The 22,026-nt window shown below is 40.9% G+C and overlaps 1 long non-coding RNA gene across 2 annotated transcripts; it reads right to left on the bottom strand.

Moving 5' to 3' along the window:
- Positions 1 to 3,991: 3,991 nt before the first annotated feature.
- On the bottom strand, positions 3,992 to 11,714 carry LOC308406196. 2 transcript variants are annotated; one of them, XR_013973473.1, is made up of 4 exons: positions 11,601 to 11,714; positions 10,947 to 11,033; positions 4,539 to 4,991; positions 3,992 to 4,224 (listed from the first exon to the last, which is right to left on the bottom strand). It is a non-coding gene; the product is annotated as an uncharacterized lncRNA (long non-coding RNA). The 2 variants fall into 2 exon arrangements; XR_013973474.1 differs by lacking the exon at positions 10,947 to 11,033.
- Between the last annotated feature and the right edge of the window lie 10,312 nt (positions 11,715 to 22,026).

Genomic DNA, 22,026 nt, shown 5'->3' with positions numbered 1-22,026 from the left:
GTTTTTAATGTTAGTTATAATTTAGAATTGGCGACTGAAACAGATATGACAAATACGAACATCAGGAAATAAAAATCCAATAAATAAAACCTCAATAAATGACTGAAGTGTACAGCGGGGGTTATGGCAGCTGTGTACCAGGACCTGCATTTTGTCAGCGGTAATAACAGCTCAATTGCTTGCAAGGCAAGTGGGTCTGTCCCACGCTTTACCTGAGACTGGGTCATCTCCGAAATCATCAAAGCACTTTTGCAAAGAAGCTGTTTCGTGACAAACCGACCAGACATCTGAAGATTAAACCACTACATTCTCGACTAAGAAATATTAAAACGGTACTTGGTGACACACAAACAGGGTTTTTCAAAGTTCAGTTCTGTTAGTTTCAACATGCTGGTTGTTGTGTGCTAAAAACAATGGCCACCAGACAAAAGCAATGGTTTTGACTCGATCAGCGTTAACCCCGCCCCCTGAGTTTGGTGGGTGAGGTTGACAGATAAAGCAAATTCATGATGAGACCTGAAGGAGTCAACTGTGCCAAAATGAATGAATGAATGAATGAATTAAATACACCATTAAACAATTATTTAAATGTGGCAATAATTAAAATGTGAAATACACAAATAATTAATTAAATGTGTCAATAATTAATTAATTAAATGTGTCAATAATTAATTAATTAAATGTGTCAACAATATTTATGTAATTAATTATTTTCCATTTTAATTATGTATTCCCAATTTTAATAAATTATTGCCACATATAATTAATTATTTATTGGTGTTTTTAATTAATTCATAATGGCAGTCCTGGCGTTACATACCACGGAGTGTGGGTTTTTTTTTTTTTTTTGCCTTCTCTCACGTTTTTTCCGCTTCACTCCACATGCAGGCCTTGTGCTTTGCACTGGGAAGAGGGGCGGTAGTTACACTTGCAGTAGCACAGGAACAGAGCAGGAGGGAAAGAGAGAGAAAGACATCCAGGGACAACAACGTCACATTAGAAAGGTATCCGGTCGTTAAGTGATGACGTGACGAATCCTACTTCCAGGCCTAAAGTAGTCTGCGTTTAATATGGCTTTTGTGTTGTTAACATGTTTAATGTTATGTATTTTCTTCTATTTGATCTCAAAAAGCTCCTAAAACAGTCAATGATCTCCCTCGGCTTTTATTACCACTAATCATTTATTTAAGCTCAGTTTTTAAAACCTTAGGATGTAACTGCAGCCCAGCCCATGCAGCAGTATATGAATGACTAACCTTGTATTGTGGATGGATTATCTCAGTTGTTCTCCTGGCTGAAGTTTGGTCCTTTTACAGCATTCTGCCATGCAATTACATTTGTTTCTGACCACCAAGAACGCTCACGTTAACTTTTATCGAGTGGAAAAAAAGTTAGCTTGTTTATATTATGTTAACATAGCTGTGTCGCTAGCGGTCACGTAGCACATCATTATATACCAGCTAGCCAAACTTCAGTAACCCTACAAACGTCACTGCTGTTTAGTTTTCTGTCTTCATTTATGCTGGAAGTGATAGCAGAGCTGTACATTTTAATTTGTTTCCAAAACTCCGCAGTCAGGACATGCTATATTGTATTTACGTACGTGCTTTGGATTTTGTACGTGTTTTAGAGTTTGTATGCGTTTTGGAGTTTGTACATGCTTTGTCTCTAGGGGCCACCGTGAATATGCTTTTATTTATTCACTCCACATAAAATGGAATAAATAAATCTCATACTAGTGATGGGAATTCCATCTCTTTGTAGAGAACAGGCTCTTTTGGCTCGGATCACTAAAGAGAGCCGGCTCTTTCAGCTCCCAACCAGCTCTTCAGGATGTTCTGTTGTTTTTTTGTTGCTTGTGTATTTATACACGAGCACTCATATATATGTAAACGAACAGGTAAATGAACATTTCTTAAAAATTATTTGAAATATATATATATATATATATATATATATATATATATATATATATATACATATTTCAAATAATTTTTAAGAAATGTTCATTTACCTGTTACTATCACACACCAAATACAGTTGTTGGTACTTCCTGGCTTGTGTAGCCACTTTGGAGTTTTTACGTGTTTCGGGGTTTATACGTGCTTCGGAATTTGTACGTGCCATGGAGTTTGTACGTGCTTCGGAGTTTTTACGTGTTTTGGAGTTTGTATGTGTTTTGGAATTTGTACATGCTTTGTCTCTAGGGGCGACCATAAATATACTTTTATTTATTCACTCCACATAAAATGTAATAAATAAATCATATAATACATAAACCAACTATTTACATTTCAACTTTTAACTATTTAAATTTTCAGCTTTTTCCTTTTAAATTAATTTAAAGTGAAACAACACAAAACACTGCAAAACACAACACAATCTTTCTAATGTGAAGTTGTTGCCCCAGGCTCTCCGGCTCTGTTCCTGTGCTCCCCTCTTCCCAGCGCAAAGCACAAGGCTCTCGTGCAGAGTGAAGCGGGGAAAAAAGTGCGAAAGAGAGGGTGAGAGATAGAAAAAAAGAAATCCTGGGAGCCGGCTCGTGTCGTTCACTTCAAAGAGGCAGTTCTAATAATACAGATCGGCATTTGTTGGCTTAGTGGAATGTTCTTTATGCTTAAGATCATTTTTAGTGCTAAAGTGCCTGATAAGGGTGTTAGTAGCCCTTAAGGATGACATTTGTCAACACACACAGAGCTTGAAGTGTAACTGTTGGTCAAACAATAGATCTATACTGTCACTGGTACAAGAATAATGAAATGCAATTTGGCATCTCTCTGTTGGCAGCATGTAGATTTACATTCAGATTCTTTTAGGATAAGACGTTAAAATAGACTTAAGTTTCTGCACAATAATATAAGTATCTTATATCAATGAGTGCTCAGATCGCTTTGTCCTACTGAAGTCAATTGCTATCACCTTGCCTGTATTCAGATGTAGCTTGTTGTTGTCACACAAAGCATGTTTTAGTAACCATACTTCCAGTTTCATTTAATAAACATTACTCTTTTATGTATTTCCAGCTCTTTTTTGGATTTCATAGATTTTTCAAAAGTATAACAGTTAACTATGGTACAGAATTTAACAATGTGTGATTAAAAATTCTAAATACACATAAAAAAATAACAAACTTCATTGTTTTTAATTCATAAAATATAATATTTTTTTATTTTTGAATAAAAACTAACAAAGGAACTGTACATTTTTTAAATTATTCACACTGATTTTTTTTTTTTAAATCTGCACAATATGCTTCCGCTTATTGAACAGTAACCGTGGCCGCTGCCTCCAAGTTCCTTGTCAAATGGATTCCACAGCTCACTATCAATGAATAGGCTCTGTCCATCGTCCAACAGCACCTCAAGCTGGTTCAGCTTTTCACTTGTAGCTACACCAATGATGAGGACCTCCGCTCTGTCCTCTACTTTTGTCTGTTGACAGAGCATAAGCACATATTTAGCCCTGCAAACATTCGATTTTTTATCCAAAAAGAAAATCTATGGTCATCATGTGGTTTCAGTAAATCACCAAGACGCATACATTGTTTGTATTTGTACACATAATGTGTGTATATGTATGTGTTACATTATGCATTATATGATGCATGATCCATCCAGGTAAGTAAATCCCAAAGACCTCTTGGGATTATGATCATCTGGACCTCTATGTATCTATATATTTTTCGTGTGTGTGTGTGTGTGTGTAACATAATATGATATATATATAATATTATTTCATATTTTGACCCAGACTGAAAGAATATGTATTTACATTTCAAAACCTAGTTCCAAACATTTGTTGATAAGACACTGCTGTGAAATGTTGGTACAAAGGTTTAGCTTCTTCATACCTCAATCTTTGTATATGTTGTGCTGTGCAGCTGTGGCCCACATTAAAGCTGTGAATTGCTGCCTCCCTCAAGAGGAAGACTGATATGGTATGACCATCCTCCTGAAATCACAAACATGACAGAATTAAAGATGTATTAATTAAATAATGAAAAATCTACTAACTAGAAAACGAAAGCTCACAGCCTCGTACAATCAGCACTACCGTACATATATCTACAGTACCATCAATGTCAAATTTGTTGCATTAGTTTAACCAGTTTCAATATAAAACTGAAATTGCATCATTACCTCCTTACATTACCTCTCCTTCAGCTGGAGATATCTTAAGAGAATGTGCTGTTTTACTGACAGTACGTCCTTTTACTGCAGAAAACTGAAAAGTAAATTGAAATAAAATGTCAGTAATAGTTAGTGTATTTATACGTAATAGGTTTTTATTTCTACAGTAATGTGTTTAGATTATGTTATTGCTGTTGTTAAGTATTCTGCACTGAACTTATCAGAAGCAGTTTATTAGGATGTTGTTCATATACAGTGATTATGAAACAAGGAAATCTTTGTACTATCTTCTAGTCTCTGCTTGGCAGCAAAAATCTAAATTATTTTTAACTGTAAAAAATACCCGCAATAATGGGTTATTTGGAAACCTAAAGCCATGTAAATTATGATGGAACCACAAATACTTACCTCCACCACATGTGGTTGTGATGAGCCCCCCATTTGTGGAGCCCATCTTCAGAGGAGTGAGAGGAACAGGAGGATGCAGAAGATCCTGTGCTTCTGTGAAAAGATCTTCCTAACACTTCGCATGAGTGCCCTAAAAAACTGTGTCCTTGCTGTTATATTGATATTGTAAGGTGAGGCTGTGCCCCTGAGTTCATGGCCTCTCATTATGTAAGACCCCCCCTGCTGTACTTTAGAGGCAAACTCCTCGAACATCGTGACCTTGTTCACAGTCTGCCCATCGGTGATGGCTGCCACTGTGTTCCTTTTGTTATTAGGGGTTTAGCTGTCCCATCTTTAAAGTCCCAGCTAGTGACCCTCAGCTGGTCGCAGGATTTTAACATTCTGAAGTGCAGTGGGGGTGGCTGGAAATATGGCGTGTCAGGGCGGTTATTAAGAAATTTCATCAAAGCCATTCTGAAAAAAAGCAACACAAAAATATTAAGAGCTTAATACATTTCTGTTATAGCCAAGGGTCATATAATATGGTAACACCTGTAGCTTTTGTGCCGTCTCTGCTTTCTGATGTCAATCAAAACTCATAAATACCTTCCTGAGGTTCCCACTTAAAAATGACAGGCCCAAAAAACAGGCCTGTCTAAAAGTATTTTTCTGATATTAAATACAATGTTGGTTTTAAAATAAAGCTAACTGTTCTAAGACTTCATAGAATTAATGCTAATATTACAGCATAGACAAGTTGGTCAAAGTAACTGAAGACTGAACTCATACTCACAGAACCAATGAATTGTTTTTTTCTCACCAAGTTGTTATTCATTTATTTTTTGTATTTTCTAGCATATAATCTCCTTTGAAAATATGCTGACAATACACTCCAGGAAACATTAGGTTTTTGTTGAACTCTTTTAGCTTAACTCCTATTTTTTATTCAATTTTTATATAGATTAATTGAGAAAGTGTCATGGTCCTGGGCCATGTTGGCCCAGTGTTCTTAGTTTTCTTGTATGTTTGTATTTTGTTCCTTGCTTAGGCCATGTTTTCTGAGTTGCCCTGTTGTGTTGTTCCCTAAGTGTTTTCCCTTCATGGCTTTTCCCCCTGTGTGCCCTCTATGTATTTATGAGCCCTCGTCTCCCTTTGTGGTGGTTTCATGTTTCCCCAGCCCGTTATGTCTGTGTTTTCCCCGTGCTCTCTCTCCTCCGGTCTGAACCTCTGTGCACTTCCTGTTTACTTTGTGACTCTCACGCCCGTTCATGTCATGTTCAGTTCACCCCGCCCTGTCTCGTTATGATTATCAGTGTCACCTGTGTTCCCCGTGTGTTCCCACTTTCCTCGTTAACCCTCTGTGTATTTCTGTCTGCGTCTCCCTCTGTTCAGCGTGACGTCGTCCCTCTTGCTGTGTCTCTCTGTGAGTTCTTAGTTTGTGGTTTCCCAGTTTAGTTTATATGTTTGTTCTGCCAGCAAATAAAGCTGAGTTTTGAGTTCATTCCCTCGTGCCTGTGAATCCTGCATTTTGGGTCCTACTCCTGCCTGCCGCACAGCGTTTCATGACAGTACGACGTCACCAGATATGGACCCAGCAGCACTCAACCCACCAGAAGAACTGCGTCTGGACATTATCTACTCCGTGGAAAGACTCCTGCATCTGTGGCTCGAACATGAGGGGAAGGAATTTCGCCGTGCTGTGGAAACCAAACTACAGCGTTTAATCTCTGGTCTTCCCTGGCTACTCAGTGCGCTCCACCCACTCGAACAGGATTTAATCCACAACGAACTCCACCTTCATCCCCCAGCTGCTACTACCCACCTGCCTGAAGGGCCGGATGTGGAGCCGCTCGGCCCGTCAGAACCATCATCAAAAAAGAAACGGCATTCACGCCGCCGACGCGCCACCCCACAGCCGGACATTCAGCCTTCTAATTCACCTGTTGTGCTACCAGAAGCTCAGTCGGCTCCCTCGCAGCTACTTCCAGCTCGGTCAGCTCCCTCGCAGCCCGTCCCAGCTCAGTCAGCTCCCTCGCAGCCCGTCCCAGCTCAGTCAGCTCCCTCGCAGCCCGTCACAGCTCAGTCAGCTCCCTCGCAGCCCGTCACAGCTCAGTCAGCTCCCTCGCAGCCCGTCACAGCTCAGTCTCCTGTGTCCCCGCTAGCTCAGCCATTAACTCCACCACACGCTCCATTTTCACCTCTACCATCGCTTCAGTCATCAGTTCGGTCTGCCACTCAGTCGCCCTTAGTTCCGTCATCCACACTACCACCTGTTTCCCTTCCACCACCACCATCACTACACCCAGCCATTCAGGCTGCTACTCAGTCAGACATTCAACCCATAGCCCTGCCGTTAATATGCTCTGTAGCTGAGCCACTAGCCGCCCGACCCGCAGCCACTTCAGCCACTCCTCCACCCGTCACACCTCCACTACAACCATCACTGCAGTCTCTAGCGCAGTCACCTGCAGCTCTGCTTTCCCCAGTGCAGTCTCCAGTGTCCCCAGTGCAGTCTCCAGTGTCCCCAGTGCAGTCTCCTGCAGCCCTGCTTTCCCCAGTGCAGTCTCCAGTGTCCCCAGTGCAGCCTCCTTTAGCACAGTCACCCACCCAACCACCAGCACCACAACCGTCACTACCTCTAGTTCATTCCCCTGTGAAGTCATTAACTCCACCACCTACTCCACTCTCACCACCACCGTTACTACAGACATCAGCTCAGGTCCCCGTGTGTCCAGCAGCTCAGGTCCCCGTGTGTCCAGCAGCTCAGGTCCCCGTGTGTCCAGCAGCTCAGGTCCCCGTGTGTCCAGCAGCTCAGGTCCCCGTGTGTCCAGCAGCTCAGCTCGCACCTGAACCTTTGGCCCAGTTCCCCGTAGCAGTGCGGTTTTCTAGCCAGCTTAACGTTGAGCCCGGGGTCCCAATCCTCTCTGGCTCTACATCAGCTCCTGCTGGAAGCTCGGATGAGCTCATCCAGGACTCCGCGGCTCCCACGCCGCCATCTACCTCGTCCGCTGGGGGTTCCAGTGAGCCCGGCCAGCACCTCCTCGTCTCCGCTGGAGGGTCCGAGGGGCCCGTTCAGCCTCCTGTCTCCGCTGGAGGGTCCGAGGGGCCCGTTCAGCCTCACGCCTCCGCTGGAGGGTCCGAGGGGCCCGTTCAGCCTCACGCCGCATCAGCTGGAGGGCCCGAGGAGCCTGTCCAGCCGCCATCTGCGACCGCTTCGTCATCGCCTGGGCCAGCCTCTGCCTGTGCTTCTGCTACGCCTGGGCCAGCCTCTGCCTGTGCTTCTGCTACGCCTGGTCCAGTCTCAGCCTCTGCTTCTGGTCCAGCTTTGGCTTCTGCTTCTGCTCCGCCTGGCCCGGCCTCAGCCTCTGCAGCTCCGCCTGGCCCGGCCTCAGCCTCTGCAGCTCCGCCTGGTCCGGCCTCCGAGTCTTCGTCCTCGTCTGGTCCGGCCTCCGAGTCTTCGTCCTCGTCTGGTCCTGTGCCCACCAGGCCATGGCCAGCACGCCTGAGACTGGAGGGCCGCCACTGCCTTCCGCGCGGTCGGCCCCCTGAACTGCTCCGTTGTCTCCTTCGCCGCCGCCGTTGCCTTGCGCACGGTCGGCCCCCTGAACTGGTTCCGCGTCTCCGCCGTTGCCTTGCGCATGGTCGGCCCCCTGAACTGCTCTGTGTTTGGGTTGTTTTCTTGGACTCCGGTGTTTGCTGTGCTCTTCTTTTGTTTTCTGTTCCGAGCCCTCCGTCCTGGGCCCCCGCCGCCCGCCCTGGGTTGTTTTCTGTTTGATTTTGTTTTTCTGTGTTTGGGCTGTCTGGAGCCAGCCCTTGAGGGGGGGGGTACTGTCATGGTCCTGGGCCATGTTGGCCCAGTGTTCTTAGTTTTCTTGTATGTTTGTATTTTGTTCCTTGCTTAGGCCATGTTTTCTGAGTTGCCCTGTTGTGGTGTTCCCTAAGTGTTTTCCCTTCATGGCTTTTCCCCCTGTGTGCCCTCTATGTATTTATGAGCCCTCGTCTCCCTTTGTGGTGGTTTCATGTTTCCCCAGCCCGTTATGTCTGTGTTTTCCCCGTGCTCTCTCTCCTCCTGTCTGAACCTCTGTGCACTTCCTGTTTACTTTGTGACTCTCACGCCCGTTCATGTCATGTTCAGTTCACCCCGCCCTGTCTCGTTATGATTATCAGTGTCACCTGTGTTCCCCGTGTGTTCCCACTTTCCTCGTTAACCCTCTGTGTATTTCTGTCTGCGTCTCCCTCTGTTCAGCGTGACGTCGTCCCTCTTGCTGTGTGGATCTCCCTGTGTGTCTCTCTGTGAGTTCTTAGTTTGTGGTTTTCCAGTTTAGTTTATATGTTTGTTCTGCCAGCAAATAAAGCTGAGTTTTGAGTTCATTCCCTCGTGCCTGTGAATCCTGCATTTTGGGTCCTACTCCTGCCTGCCGCACAGCGTTTCATGACAGAAAGCGCTAGAAAGTGTCAGCCTTAACCTCCTAGGACCTGGCGTCCACATATGTGGACATCACATTTTGGGTTATTTAGACCAAAATACTCAATTTTGCTCTACATGGGCCTGATATCCACTTACGAGTACATTATACTGCTACTGTTCTATCAAAATTTTAAACAAATATCCTCATATGTGGCTCTTATTTTTCTTAAAAACAAAAATAAGGTAAAAAAAAAATATATATATATATATATATATATATATATATATATATATATATATGGTCATTCTTTGTTTTTACATTCATCAGGCCCCAATATCGATGAGAAATTAAAAATGCATGGAGGTTAAGCAAATTTAGATATTCACAGTTCAAATGTAAGATCTTAAAGTTTATAAAACTCTTATAGCTCTTGAAGATTTGTCAGATTCTGTAAAATATTAATATTTCATATAAAAAATTAGGACTGAAACTACACTGTTCCAAAAAATTGTAATGTCAAATTATTTTACTGTGTATTTTACAGTTGTGTATTGTTTTTCCACAATATCATCAAATTTACATAAATCGACTGTGATTTCACATGTGAAATGTAAAATAACATAAAATCACTGTAAATGTAATAAAACATAATCTCTTTGTTACCCAAATATATTTCTCTGTACATATGCATAGTTAGATTGTGAAAATACATTGCACCTGGGGTGAGGGCGCGGTCATGAAAACAGTGTGACATGCCATTGGATGTTCCGACACATAACAACATGACCATAAGCATCGGCCAATGAATTAGAACTGACAACCACAAGGTCGCGGGTATGGCTGTGGAAAGCGCAGTGGAAGAGAGAGATTGAAAGATCATCCACACAGTGCTGCAAGGCAAGTATATCAAACTCAGCTCAGTAGAATCAACTTGGCATTGCTTGACCACTATGGCTCGTAGTTTACTGAGACGGTAAAAGGCATGGAATCCCTAGCTATGAAGGAAAAGCACGTCTGTCAGTTCAAGGTGCAGTTAGCGGCTGGTCTAGCTGTATACTAACTTGCTGGCTAGCAGACTTGTTCGCTAATTTGTTAGCTGCCAGCTTTCTGTGACCGTGTAAACACAGCAGCTGCTACGCGGATAGTTTCTACACCGCTAATACCCGTTTGGGGCCCAGGATGACAGCTGCCACTGATGCATTTGTCTTAATGTGAAAGTAAGTATGCAACTTAAGAGCTAATAGGTGACCTGTTCCAACACACCTGCACTAGTGATGGGAACTCTGCTAGCCAGCAAGATAGCGGCTGGTCTAGCTGTATACTAACTGCACCTTATACTGACAGACGACGTCCTTTGCCTTCATAGCTAGGGATTCCATGCCTTTTATCGTCTCAGTAAACTACAAGCCATAGTGGTCAAGCAATGCCAAGTTGATTCTACTAAGCTGAGTTTGATATACTTGCCTTGCAGCACTGCATGGATAATCTTTCACCAACCTCTCTCTTCCAGCACGCTATCCATTAGTGATGCGCGAATCATGAACGAATTGTTCAGTACTCGAGAATCACTGAATCATGATTCACAAGCCCAACTGACTCACTGGCTCATCCCTGTTGACTTAGCAAACTAATTTCATTAGTAGAAATATATCTAGCTTATAATTAAAAGTGTGGGGGAAAAAACAACAGCCAGTTTCTTAAAAAAACATTTCTGCTCTGAACTGGAAGAAAAAGCCCTGAGTAGAAGCTCACACCAAGACAATCCCGTCGTTAAGTGATGACGTGACGAATCCTACTTCTGGGCCTAAAGTAGTCTGCGTTTAATATGGCTTTTGTGTTGTTACATGTTTAATGTTATGTATTTTCTTCTATTTAATCTCAAAAAGCTCCTAAAACAGTCAGTGATCACTGTTGACCTCCCTCGGCTTTTATTACCGCTAATCATTTATTTAAGCTCAGTTTTTAAAACCTTAGGATGTAACTACAGCCCAGCCCATGCAGCAGTATATGAATGACTAACCTTGTATTGTGGATGGATTATCTCAGTTGTTCTCCTGGCTGAGGCTTGGTCCTTTTACAGCATCCTGCCATGCGATTACGTTTGTTCCTGACCACCGAGAACACTCACGTTAACTTTTATTGAGTGGAAAAAAAAGTTAGCTTGTTTATATTATGCTAACATAGCTGTGTCGCTAGCGGTCACTTAGCACATCATTATATACCAGCTAGCCCAACTTCAGTAACCCTACAAACGTCACTGCTGTTTAGTTTTTTGTCTTCATTTATGTTGGAAGTGGTAACAGAGCTGTACGTTTTAATTTGTTTCCAAAACCCCGCAGTCAGGACATGCTATATTATATTTAGATAGAAGCTAACGAGCTAACTTCCTTCTAACTCCGTTAAATGTCATAAATTCCGTTTTCATGGATGCCTGGATGTTAAACTCAATTGTTACACCTGGTAGAGCAGAACGCTGATCATTTTATTAAAGATGAAAGACTTTAGACAGTTTTTCAACTCTCAGTAATGCCATAGTGATCATTTGATATATGGGCCTGCAGCGGAGTTTAGGCCCAGACACGGCTAGTGACGTCAGACTTAACGACCGGATAGCTCCTCGGTTCACAGTAGCATTGCTCTCCTAACATGCTAACAGCACATTTGAGCTACTCACCCCCTCCTTTTCTGTGCTGAATCGTAGCGTAAGCGAATCACTCAGGACTCACTCACCCCCTCCCTTGCTGTGCTGAATTGTAGCGTAAGCGAATCACTCAGTACTCACTCACCCCCTCCCTCCTGGCTCACAGCTTCTTCTTCTTGGTTGGCAACCAATGTTAAGGCGCATTACCGCCCCCTGGCTCACAGCTCAGTGGACATTTAGATGAGAAGATATATATATATTAGACACATTTGAGGAAAATACTAATAAAATAAAAATAAATGTTCCCTTTAGAATTTTTTTTTGCTCTTTTTTTGCACCATAAAAATAGTTGTTTTTCTTTTTCAATCACTCGTCTTAGTAGGATATACATGACAAGAGAAACAAATTAAGTTTGAGTGAAAATGTACATTTTTTGCACTCTGGTCAACTGACTCAGTGACTCAAAAAATTGTATTGTACATATTATAAAGGCAGTAAAAAACTCAAAATTCAATATTTGTGTTTTATGAAGTTCTTAAGAGCAGTAAGAGAAAGATCTTAGAAAGATCAAATAAGGTTCCCGGTTACAACTTGTGATGTAATCTGTCAAAACATGTTAGAAAAAAGTATTTGTTTTAGTTGTGTTAAATACAAGTGCCTAATAATGATAACTTGCTGTAGGGTAAAAGACAACCCTCTGGGGTCCAGGGTATAATTGGCCGTTTTTGACTACTTTTGATTTTACCTCTATATTTCACCTTTAATCAGAATCAGAATCGTGTTTATTGGCCATGTATATAGGCAGACACATACAAGGAATTTGGTTCCGGTAGATGGTGACTCTCAATCACAGCAATGTAAATCACACACACACACGTATCTATATACATGCATACACATACATACACAAAGCTGTGAAAAACCAACTATAAATAAACAATCTAAACGTATACATAAAAAAAAAAAAAAAAAACACCCAGCACGCCCCTGCGGGCGGTTTATCCTTCAAGCTCGGGTCCTCTACCAGAGGCCTGGGAGCTTGAGGGTCCTGCGCAGTATCTTAGCTGTTCCCAGGACTGCGCTCTTCTGGACAGAGATCTCCGATGTTGTTCCCAGGATCTGCTGGAGCCACTCGCCTAGCTTGGGAGTCACCGCACCTAGTGCTCCGATTACCGGTTACCTTCACCCTCCACATCCTCTCGAGCTCTTCTCTGAGACCTTGGTATTTCTCCAGCTTCTCGTGTTACTTTATATATATAGGAACAGGGCATGCCCTGTTTTCGTCTCTTGCCCACCGATGCCTTCTTGTTCCAGTAGCCCACTTTTCGTCAGGGTGCCCTGGTTCCTCAACACCTGACGCGGACCTTGTTGATCCGGGCGACGTCCGAGCCGGCATGCCTTCATATTTATCTGTCTCGCTCGTTGTTTGGTATCATTATTTTCAGCACAACCTCAAACATCTGAAATTTGAGGGTTTTTTTTTTTCATTTTAACATACTGGCACATTTGATCTAAATTCAGACAAAAAATTCAAAATCCGAGTAGAAAAAAGTTATATTTTTTACTGTAAAACCCATAAACATGTTTAACGAATCATTTTCATAACTTGAAATGCAAATAGAAATTGTACATTTCTAAAGATTATGCACAAGTTTTGCAAACAACAAAGTTATCAGGTACTATTTACCTAAATCATGCTTTTTATTTGTTCTTGTTTCTAATGTCTCTGTAAAGCACTTTGAATCACCTTGTTGTTGAATTGTGCTATACAAATAAACTTGCCTTGCCTTGCCTTGCCTTGCCTAAAATGCAGCCTCAGGCGTTTTTTATATAACCATTTAAATCTATTTACAGAACAATCAGGTGTTCTGCATCAAATAAGAAGGCACACAAATTATTTGTGCCAGTCCAAAAAAAATAGTTTGTGTTCAGTATAAGACAGAAGAGAACACCACAGGTCTGACAGCAGGAGGTGCATCAATCCAGTTTTTCCATGTGGAGACAGCGTTTACACTGGAATCTGCCTTTGACGGCTTTTTTGGAGCAAATGTGACATTCAGCAGTATAACTGACACACAATACAGGACAATAACTACACAACACACTAACTATAGCCTCCAAACACGCTAAACGTCACTAATGTCTCACATATGAAATATCTCTGTCTTTCTTTCGGTCACCCGCTTTCCGTCGCGGGTGTCACTCCTAAAACTTCCTCCTTCTCCCTAAACAACCAAGTCTCACATGTTGCCATATAATTTTTTTGATTCGCTGACTCTAACACCAATAGGGAAGGGGTTTTTTAATCACAAGCGGGGAGTGTTTGCTAGCGCTGTCCATAGAAAACACCGCTTTTACCGTTCTTCCCGCTGTAAACACCACTGTTTTGTTCAGAAAAAAACATTGTGTGTATTTTTATCATAACTCTGGTTTTATGTGGCCTTTCGGCACAATTTAAAAACTGGTATATAGTTTGAAGTCCGCACTTTCAACCCAAGTTGAAAATGAAATTGAGACTCTGAGTAGCTGCATCATGTAGCTGTGCCGTCTTAAATTGGTCATGTGATTTTGATGCGCCGCGTCCGTCAACCCCAGAGGGTTAATATTAATATTTCTGCTGAATTACTTCTGCTATGTTGTACTATTTATACTATATATATATATATATATATATATATATATATATATATACTATTGTACTATTTCTGGCTAGTTATGTTTCTTCTAAGTTATTGCATTTCTGCTAAGTTATTAACTTTTTTCAAAGTTGTTATACTTCTATAAAATTATTACAAGTTTGACAACTTTTCAAATACAGAATTCAGCTTCTTCAACTATTTTCAGCAGACAGCTTCAGCTTTACAGCATCCACACAGCAATTTCGCAGGAAAAGCAAATTTTTCTAGTTGCAGTTTATGTTTCAGGGTACTATGGGATTTAGTCACATCTGCACACAAAAATAGATGATATTTTGATATGTGAGGTGACCTTCACAGAAAGATAAAGCAGAATTTACCACTACCTCCAAGAAAAATAGTGATATATAGTATCATGCAAATATTCTTATATTTGCACAGATATGCAGTTAGGGTGTGCCACACTTTTCACCATGTGGCAGGTGGGATGGGCTCCAGCCCCCCACAACCATGTAATGGTTAAGACAAAAAAAATTGGGTCCAAGTGATATACAGTGGGGCAAAAAAGTATTTAGTCAGCCACCGATTGTGCAAGTTCCCCCACCTAAAATGATGACAGAGGTCAGTAATTTGCACCAGAGGTACACTTCAACTGTGAGAGACAGAATGTGAAAAAAAAATCCATGAATCCACATGGTAGGATTTGTAAAGAATTTATTCGTAAATCAGGGTGGAAAATAAGTATTTGGTCAATAACAAAAATACAACTCAATACTTTGTATCATAACCTTTGTTGGCAATAACAGAGGTCAAACGTTTACTATAGGTCTTTACCAGGTTTGCACACACAGTAGCTGGTATTTTGGCCCATTCCTCCATGCAGATCTTCTCGAGAGCAGTGATGTTTTGGGGCTGTCGCCGAGCAACACGGACTTTCAACTCCCGCCACAGATTTTCTATGGGGTTGAGGTCTGGAGACTGGCTAGGCCACTCCAGGACATTCAAATGCTTCTTACGGAGCCACTCCTTTGTTGCCCGGGCGGTGTGTTTTGGATCATTGTCATGTTGGAAGACCCAGCCTCGTTTCATCTTCAAAGTTCTCACTGATGGAAGGAGGTTTTGGCTCAAAATCTCGCGATACATGGCCCCATTCATTCTGTCCTTAACACGGATCAGTCGTCCTGTCCCCTTGGCAGAAAAACAGCCCCATAGCATGATGTTTCCACCCCCATGCTTCACAGTAGGTATGGTGTTCTTGGGATGCAACTCAGTATTCTTCTTCCTCCAAACACGACGAGTTGAGTTTATACCAAAAAGTTCTACTTTGGTTTCATCTGACCACATGACATTCTCCCAATCCTCTGCTGTATCATCCATGTGCTCTCTGGCAAACTTCAGACGGGCCTGGACATGCACTGGCTTCAGCAGCGGAACACGTCTGGCACTGCGGGATTTGATTCCCTGCCGTTGTAGTGTGTTACTGATGGTGACCTTTGTTACTTTGGTCCCAGCTCTCTGCAGGTCATTCACCAGGTCCCCCCGTGTGGTTCCGGGATCTTTGCTCACCGTTCTCATGATCATTTTGACCCCACGGGATGAGATCTTGCGTGGAGCCCCAGATCGAGGGAGATTATCAGTGGTCTTGTATGTCTTCCATTTTCTGATGATTGCTCCCACCGTTGATTTTTTCACACCAAGCTGCTTGCCTATTGTAGATTCACTCTTCCCAGTCTGGTGCAGGTCTACAATACTTTTCCTGGTGTCCTTCGAAAGCTCTTTGGTCTTGGCCATGGCGGAGTTTGGAGTCTGACTGTTTGAGGCTGTGGACAGGTGTCTTTTATACAGATGATGAGTTCAAACAGGTGCCATTCATACAGGTAACGAGTGGGGGACAGAAAAGCTTCTTACAGAAGACGTTACAGGTCTGTGAGAGCCAGAGATTTTCCTTGTTTGAGGTGACCAAATACTTATTTTCCACCCTGATTTACGAATAAATTCTTTACAAATCCTACCATGTGAATTCATGGATTTTTTTTTCACATGCTGTCTCTCACAGTTGAAGTGTACCTCTGGTGCAAATTACTGACCTCTGTCATCATTTTAAGTGGGGGAACTTGCACAATCGGTGGCTGACTAAATACTTTTTTGCCCCACTGTACATTTCTTCAAAAGGTGAACACAAGGCTCAACTAGACGTGGTTCACCAATTATCCATAAATCCTTTCTCTAGATATGATAAGAAGGACCACTTGTTTCCACATATCCACAAGCAAATATAATCCCTGCCTTAAACATTGTATCTTTGACTGTTTACTTTAAAACCTTCCAAATATCCTGTCTATGGGATCGCAACATCTCAAATCAACTAATCTTTTAGAACATTTTCTACTTCACTGTCTCCAATTAGCATAAACATTTCATGATCCACAGTTTAAACATCTGTAATGAGCGCTGTGAAATTTAGTTTCATATATTAACATTTTTTTCAAGATAAATATTTTTGAAAAGTGGGTCTGTTGACTCACTTTAAGGTTCTTTTCACACTTAAATCTTACACAATTTTTAAAATATCTCAATTTAAGATAAAATCCTACAAAAAATGGTTTGATGTCCCAGTTGCAGATTCTGAATATTGGATAGTTGAAATAAAACAAAAACAAAATTGTTAAAAAGCCCAGCACTCCCCTTTCTAAGCACTTTTCAGAGACGGCGCACGCTACATTCACACTGCAGGTGAAAGTGCGTCAAATCCGATATTTTCAAATCCGATCTGGGGCACTTTCGTATGTGGTACTGAATCCGATACATATCTGATGTTTTTGAAAGTGACTGCTGTTTGATGGTCATGTCACATGAAATCCGTCTTTTACGCCACTGACACGAGACAGACACCAATTATCAGCACCGGACAAGGCATCGTGAACGCTTCCTAGCCATCCAGTGTAGATGTTAGTGAAACTGTTTGAAAGACAACGTTGGAGAAACGTAAACATTTTATTTGTACTGTATAATCTGCAGATTCTGACAGAAATCTGCAGATTATACTATATTATACTATCCTTTGAAGCACCGCTCCTCTAGAACAGCAATAAGGATAATTATTAGGCCATATGTAAATGACAAAATAACTTTATAACGTAAAGCAAAATTAGGAAACGTAAGTCCGAAAAAAGTCTTTACATTAAGGGCCATCAGTCAAACAATACTGTTTGGTCTGGGTCTAAACTGGGTCTTTTGTGCATGCGGGCCGCTTTGAGGGTTCACACAGGAGCACGTTTGCTGTCACATTTTATTTGTAGTGTGAACAAGCTGAACAAAAAAATTGGAATTGAGCATTAAGACATGCAGTGTGAACGTAGCCTTAATTACCTGTATGTGTCTCACCTTATGAAATTTGCAGCCAGTTTATTTATTCAAGCGTCTTCATTGTTATTTTTAGATTTATTGCATTAAGTTAAATGTGTGATTCTTGCTTTAATTTCTTTAGTTATACACGTATACTTCTAATCTTAATAAGATTAAATGTTTGGCTCCTGTGTTGTTTTTATTCTAAAGTGAAATAATAACAAAAATAATAATAATTATTATTTTTATTATTATTATAATTGCAATTATTATTATTACTGGGCCAACATAGTTGGCCATTTTCAGTTTGACTTTCACCAGATCACCTTGAACATGTTGAACATAGTTTCTGCCATTACTAATGGACTAACTTGACTAACTGAATGACTAATTAGACATTTGCGTTGTTGAACGACTGTACTATAGAAACTGATTCAGAACTTACACAACTTTATTGCTGGAGATCGGGAAATTAAACACAAAACAACAGAAAACGCATGCTTTTCTGGAGTTCTAAACTGAACTCCAGAAAAGCATGTTTACTTGTAATGCTGTTCAAAACAATCACAACATTTTACCTATATGTTCACTCACCATGAGTTCCACTTGGCAAATCCTTTCCTTGTTAACAAAAAGCATAATCTACTTACACTTAAACAACAGATACATTTGGAAGGAAAGATATTTCTATGTTGTTAAAAAAAATTAACACTAAGACTAAAGTTGTCTCAGACCAAAAGTGGCCCATAATAATTATTAATTCTGCAAGAAGAGAAAACAAGTTAATAATGTGTGGTAAAAAGGGGGTCGGTGGAACATTTTCCATAGTATTTGAGATTTAAAACTAAATTTAATGTTAAAAATAGTTTTTGTGCAATTCAGGGACGATTAAGCAGTAAATGTTCTAAAAAATTGACTGATCTGAGACATTACAACCCTCATACAAATGAGCTCTGAGAACTCCTGACAATCTGACTCTTATGGCTTGTATTTGTATAGTGCTACTAGTCCCTAAGGACCCCAAAGCGCTTTACACAATCAGTCATTCACACACTGGTGATTGCAAGCTACATTGTAACCACTGACAGAGGCGAGGCTGCCAGACACTGGTGCCACCGGGCCCTCTGACCACCACCAGTTGGCAACGGGTGAAGTGTCTTGCCCAAGGACACAACAACCGAGACTGTCCAAGCTGGGGCTCGAACCGGCAACCTTCCGATTACAAGGCGAACTCCCAACTCTTGAGCCAAGATCGCCCTATGTCATACAAACATGAAAATGCTGTTGTGTGAATGGATTAAAAAAGACTGAAGAAAAGTATGTGTGACATACAGTGTTTTTAATTGTTGTCATTTTATTAAAGTTTTTTTTTAGCAGTTTATAGCACATTTATACAGGATCATATGACTTTGTCCCTATATTAATATATCAAATAATTTACTTGAACTGAGGTTAATGAAAAAAATTAAATTAGGATAGTACCATAGCAAGTCATAAACTACTATAGCAAACAAAAAAAAACATTTGAATTAGATTAAGAGTATATCTTAATCAGAATTCCCTCTTTGTTTACTATTTATAGATGTCTTTGGTTAATTTTTACTGCCCATTAGTATAATACAAATCCATTTAAAACTGAGGCATATCGATATACATAAGAATAAGAATGTACATGTAAATAGGTAAACAAATGTCCTGAGCAGACACTGATGCACTGTACATATCAAAATATTTTATATAAACTACAACATATTATTGCTTAGTATACATTGCATATAAGTTTCAAAGCATTTTATACATTAAAATGCAGTGTGTGAATGGGTGGATGACTGAATATGTAAAGTGCGTTGGGGTCCTTAGGGACTAGTAAAGCACTATACAAATACAGGCCATTTTTACCATTATAACTTTGACTGATGTGTACAAAACAAACTTTCTTAATGGACTCTTTATCCTGATTCTGTTTTCTTCCTACAGCCTGGTAGTTTTCCTCTTCTGTGCAGAAACAGCAGAGGAAGAACCAGACTGCTGGGTAAGGACAGCCAGATGACTAAATCCAGCAACAAGCACAGCACTTGGAGATCAACTAACTTCCTTGTTTCTATTACAAAACAAAGCACGAGGCCAGCAGTCCTCAACAGCATCACTCCTGTTATGGCTGTAATCATATAGAAAGCCCTCTGCTTTGATTGGTCAACTCGATCCTTGTTCTTACCCATGTGTCCTGGCCCTGAACGAGTCAGAGCATGGAGAACAAACGCACAGCACACAATAATAACTAACAGACAGATGCCCAATGAAAGAAACGGGACCATGGGAAAACTGGGGTAGTACAGCTTTACTATTCCCACCCAACCGCCACATATCAGCCAAACACACAAGGTGCAGATGTTTTTAATCCTGACCCTCGATACTTCTCGCACATGCATGTAGGCAATGGGGTGAACAACGGCCAGATAGCGCTCCACACAGGTCAGGACATGGAAAAATGTCTGTCCAGGAAAAACTATGCAAAATAAATATATGCCCAACATCATTAGTAAGTCATTACTTGTAGGTTTGCTCAAACAATAGAGGACTGATCCAAACACACCAAACATCTCCAAGATCATCATGTTGTAGGTGAAATAGTCAGAGAGGCTCATCGACCTTCCTGCAGATGCAGAGTGCTGATACCTCCAATGTTGGAAACCTATGTAGAGGATGCAGATGTAGAGTGGACAGAGGACAAGGATGTTTGTAAAGGTGTACATGGTGTAGATGACAATGCTTGGTACTGATTCCCTGCATAATGCGTAGAAAGACACGGTGGAGTTGGAGGAATTGAAAGAGTCGTGGGATGTTGGGGTGGGGAAAACTGTGGCGAAGGAGGAAGAGTTGAAGAGCATGACCTGTGGAAGAAAGTAAGAAAAATAGAGGATAGGATAATAATAATAATAATAATAATAATAATAATAATAATTATGATGTCATTGGTTGGATTTAATTTGATTAAAATTATAGTAATAATTAAACTACATACTATTTACATCTGTTGGTTTCGCACAAAAAGTAAGGAAATTTGTGTTTGCTAGATTTGCAACTAGGGGTGGGTTTTTATAATCGATTCATCGATTAAAATCGATTCTGGCTTGGATAACGTAAAATCGATTCATTAAAATCCTGAATCGATTTTTTTAATATAAATTTATTTTGCCCGAAATGCCAGAATCTCTGGTGACATCTCACAAAATTTCAAGAACCACCAAACAGTTAAGACAGTAAATGAGAGCAGGTACACGGATTCTGCACATAGACTTAAACACACAGCGCGACCCGCGGATCAGAATCAGTTAGATGTCGCCTTTCTCACGGTCGGGGCTGAAAGCCGACAGCGCGCTGATTCTTTGAATCGCGCTTTGTGTTCACGCCCTTTATGCGCTGATTCTAAAGCTGTTAGTTTGATCTCTCTCCAAACAATATTGACCGAACCAGCAGCAAAAGAAGATCCAAACGCTTCACATAAACATCGTCATGTATTCACTCTGACTTTTACTGTTTTGCTTCCACCGGGATGCACAGCTCTCTCTCTCTGTACTTCAAGAACAGTTTCCCTTTCTTCATTATTCGCTTGCTTGTTACGCACCAGTCTACTGTTGTTTACAGCGCTGTCAGCTGCTGTTTTTTTCCCTTTTACATTTTCCGAAAAGAAAACCTCATTTCTGCTGTTCAATACTGAACAAATTTAAACTTTTTAAAATTATTCAAAATGCAAAACGCTTAGACGTGTCTCTAATAAAACCGTTGTAACTTCAGAGGTAACGTTCATATGTTGATTAATGGTTTTCTTTCGGTTTTTTTTGTTTTTTTTTTTTTTTTTGGAAGTTTTCTTTCGTTTTTGATGAAACTGCAGAATATTTTTATAAAATCCCAGGCCAGGAAAATCACCTTCATGTTTTTCTGTGCTTTATCTTCAGCTACTTTTACACAAAGGCATCTGCTGTGACGCTCACACCTGTGATAAAGTCTTGCGTGTGTCAGCTTCCTTTTTATTGATACAAAAATATGTAAATGTACTGATCTGAATTATAATATTTCTGACTGTCAAAATTTCCCAGATTTAAATCGAATCGAATTAAATCGAATTAAATCGAATCGTGGATCGAATCAATTCGGGACCTTGTGAATCGGAATTGAATCAATTCTAGAAATCAGTGACGATACCCAGCCCTATTTGCAACTGTCAATGGAAAATTGTTCTTAGTAGTCAGTATACAGGGAGTGCAGAATTATTAGGCAAATGAGTATTTTGTCCACATCATCCTCTTCATGCATGTTGTCTTACTCCAAGCTGTATAGGCTCGAAAGCCTACTACCAATTAAGCATATTAGGTGATGTGCATCTCTGTAATGAGAAGGGGTGTGGTCTAATGACATCAACACCCTATATCAGGTGTGCATAATTATTAGGCAACGTCCTTTCGTTTGGCAAAATGGGT

Source organism: Rhamphochromis sp. 'chilingali' (genome assembly GCF_963969265.1).
Source record: "Rhamphochromis sp. 'chilingali' genome assembly, chromosome: 1".
Classification (NCBI taxonomy): domain Eukaryota; kingdom Metazoa; phylum Chordata; class Actinopteri; order Cichliformes; family Cichlidae; genus Rhamphochromis; species Rhamphochromis sp. 'chilingali'.
The sequence above is the reverse complement of the archived record's forward strand: the minus strand, read 5'-3'. Positions and strand labels throughout refer to the sequence as shown.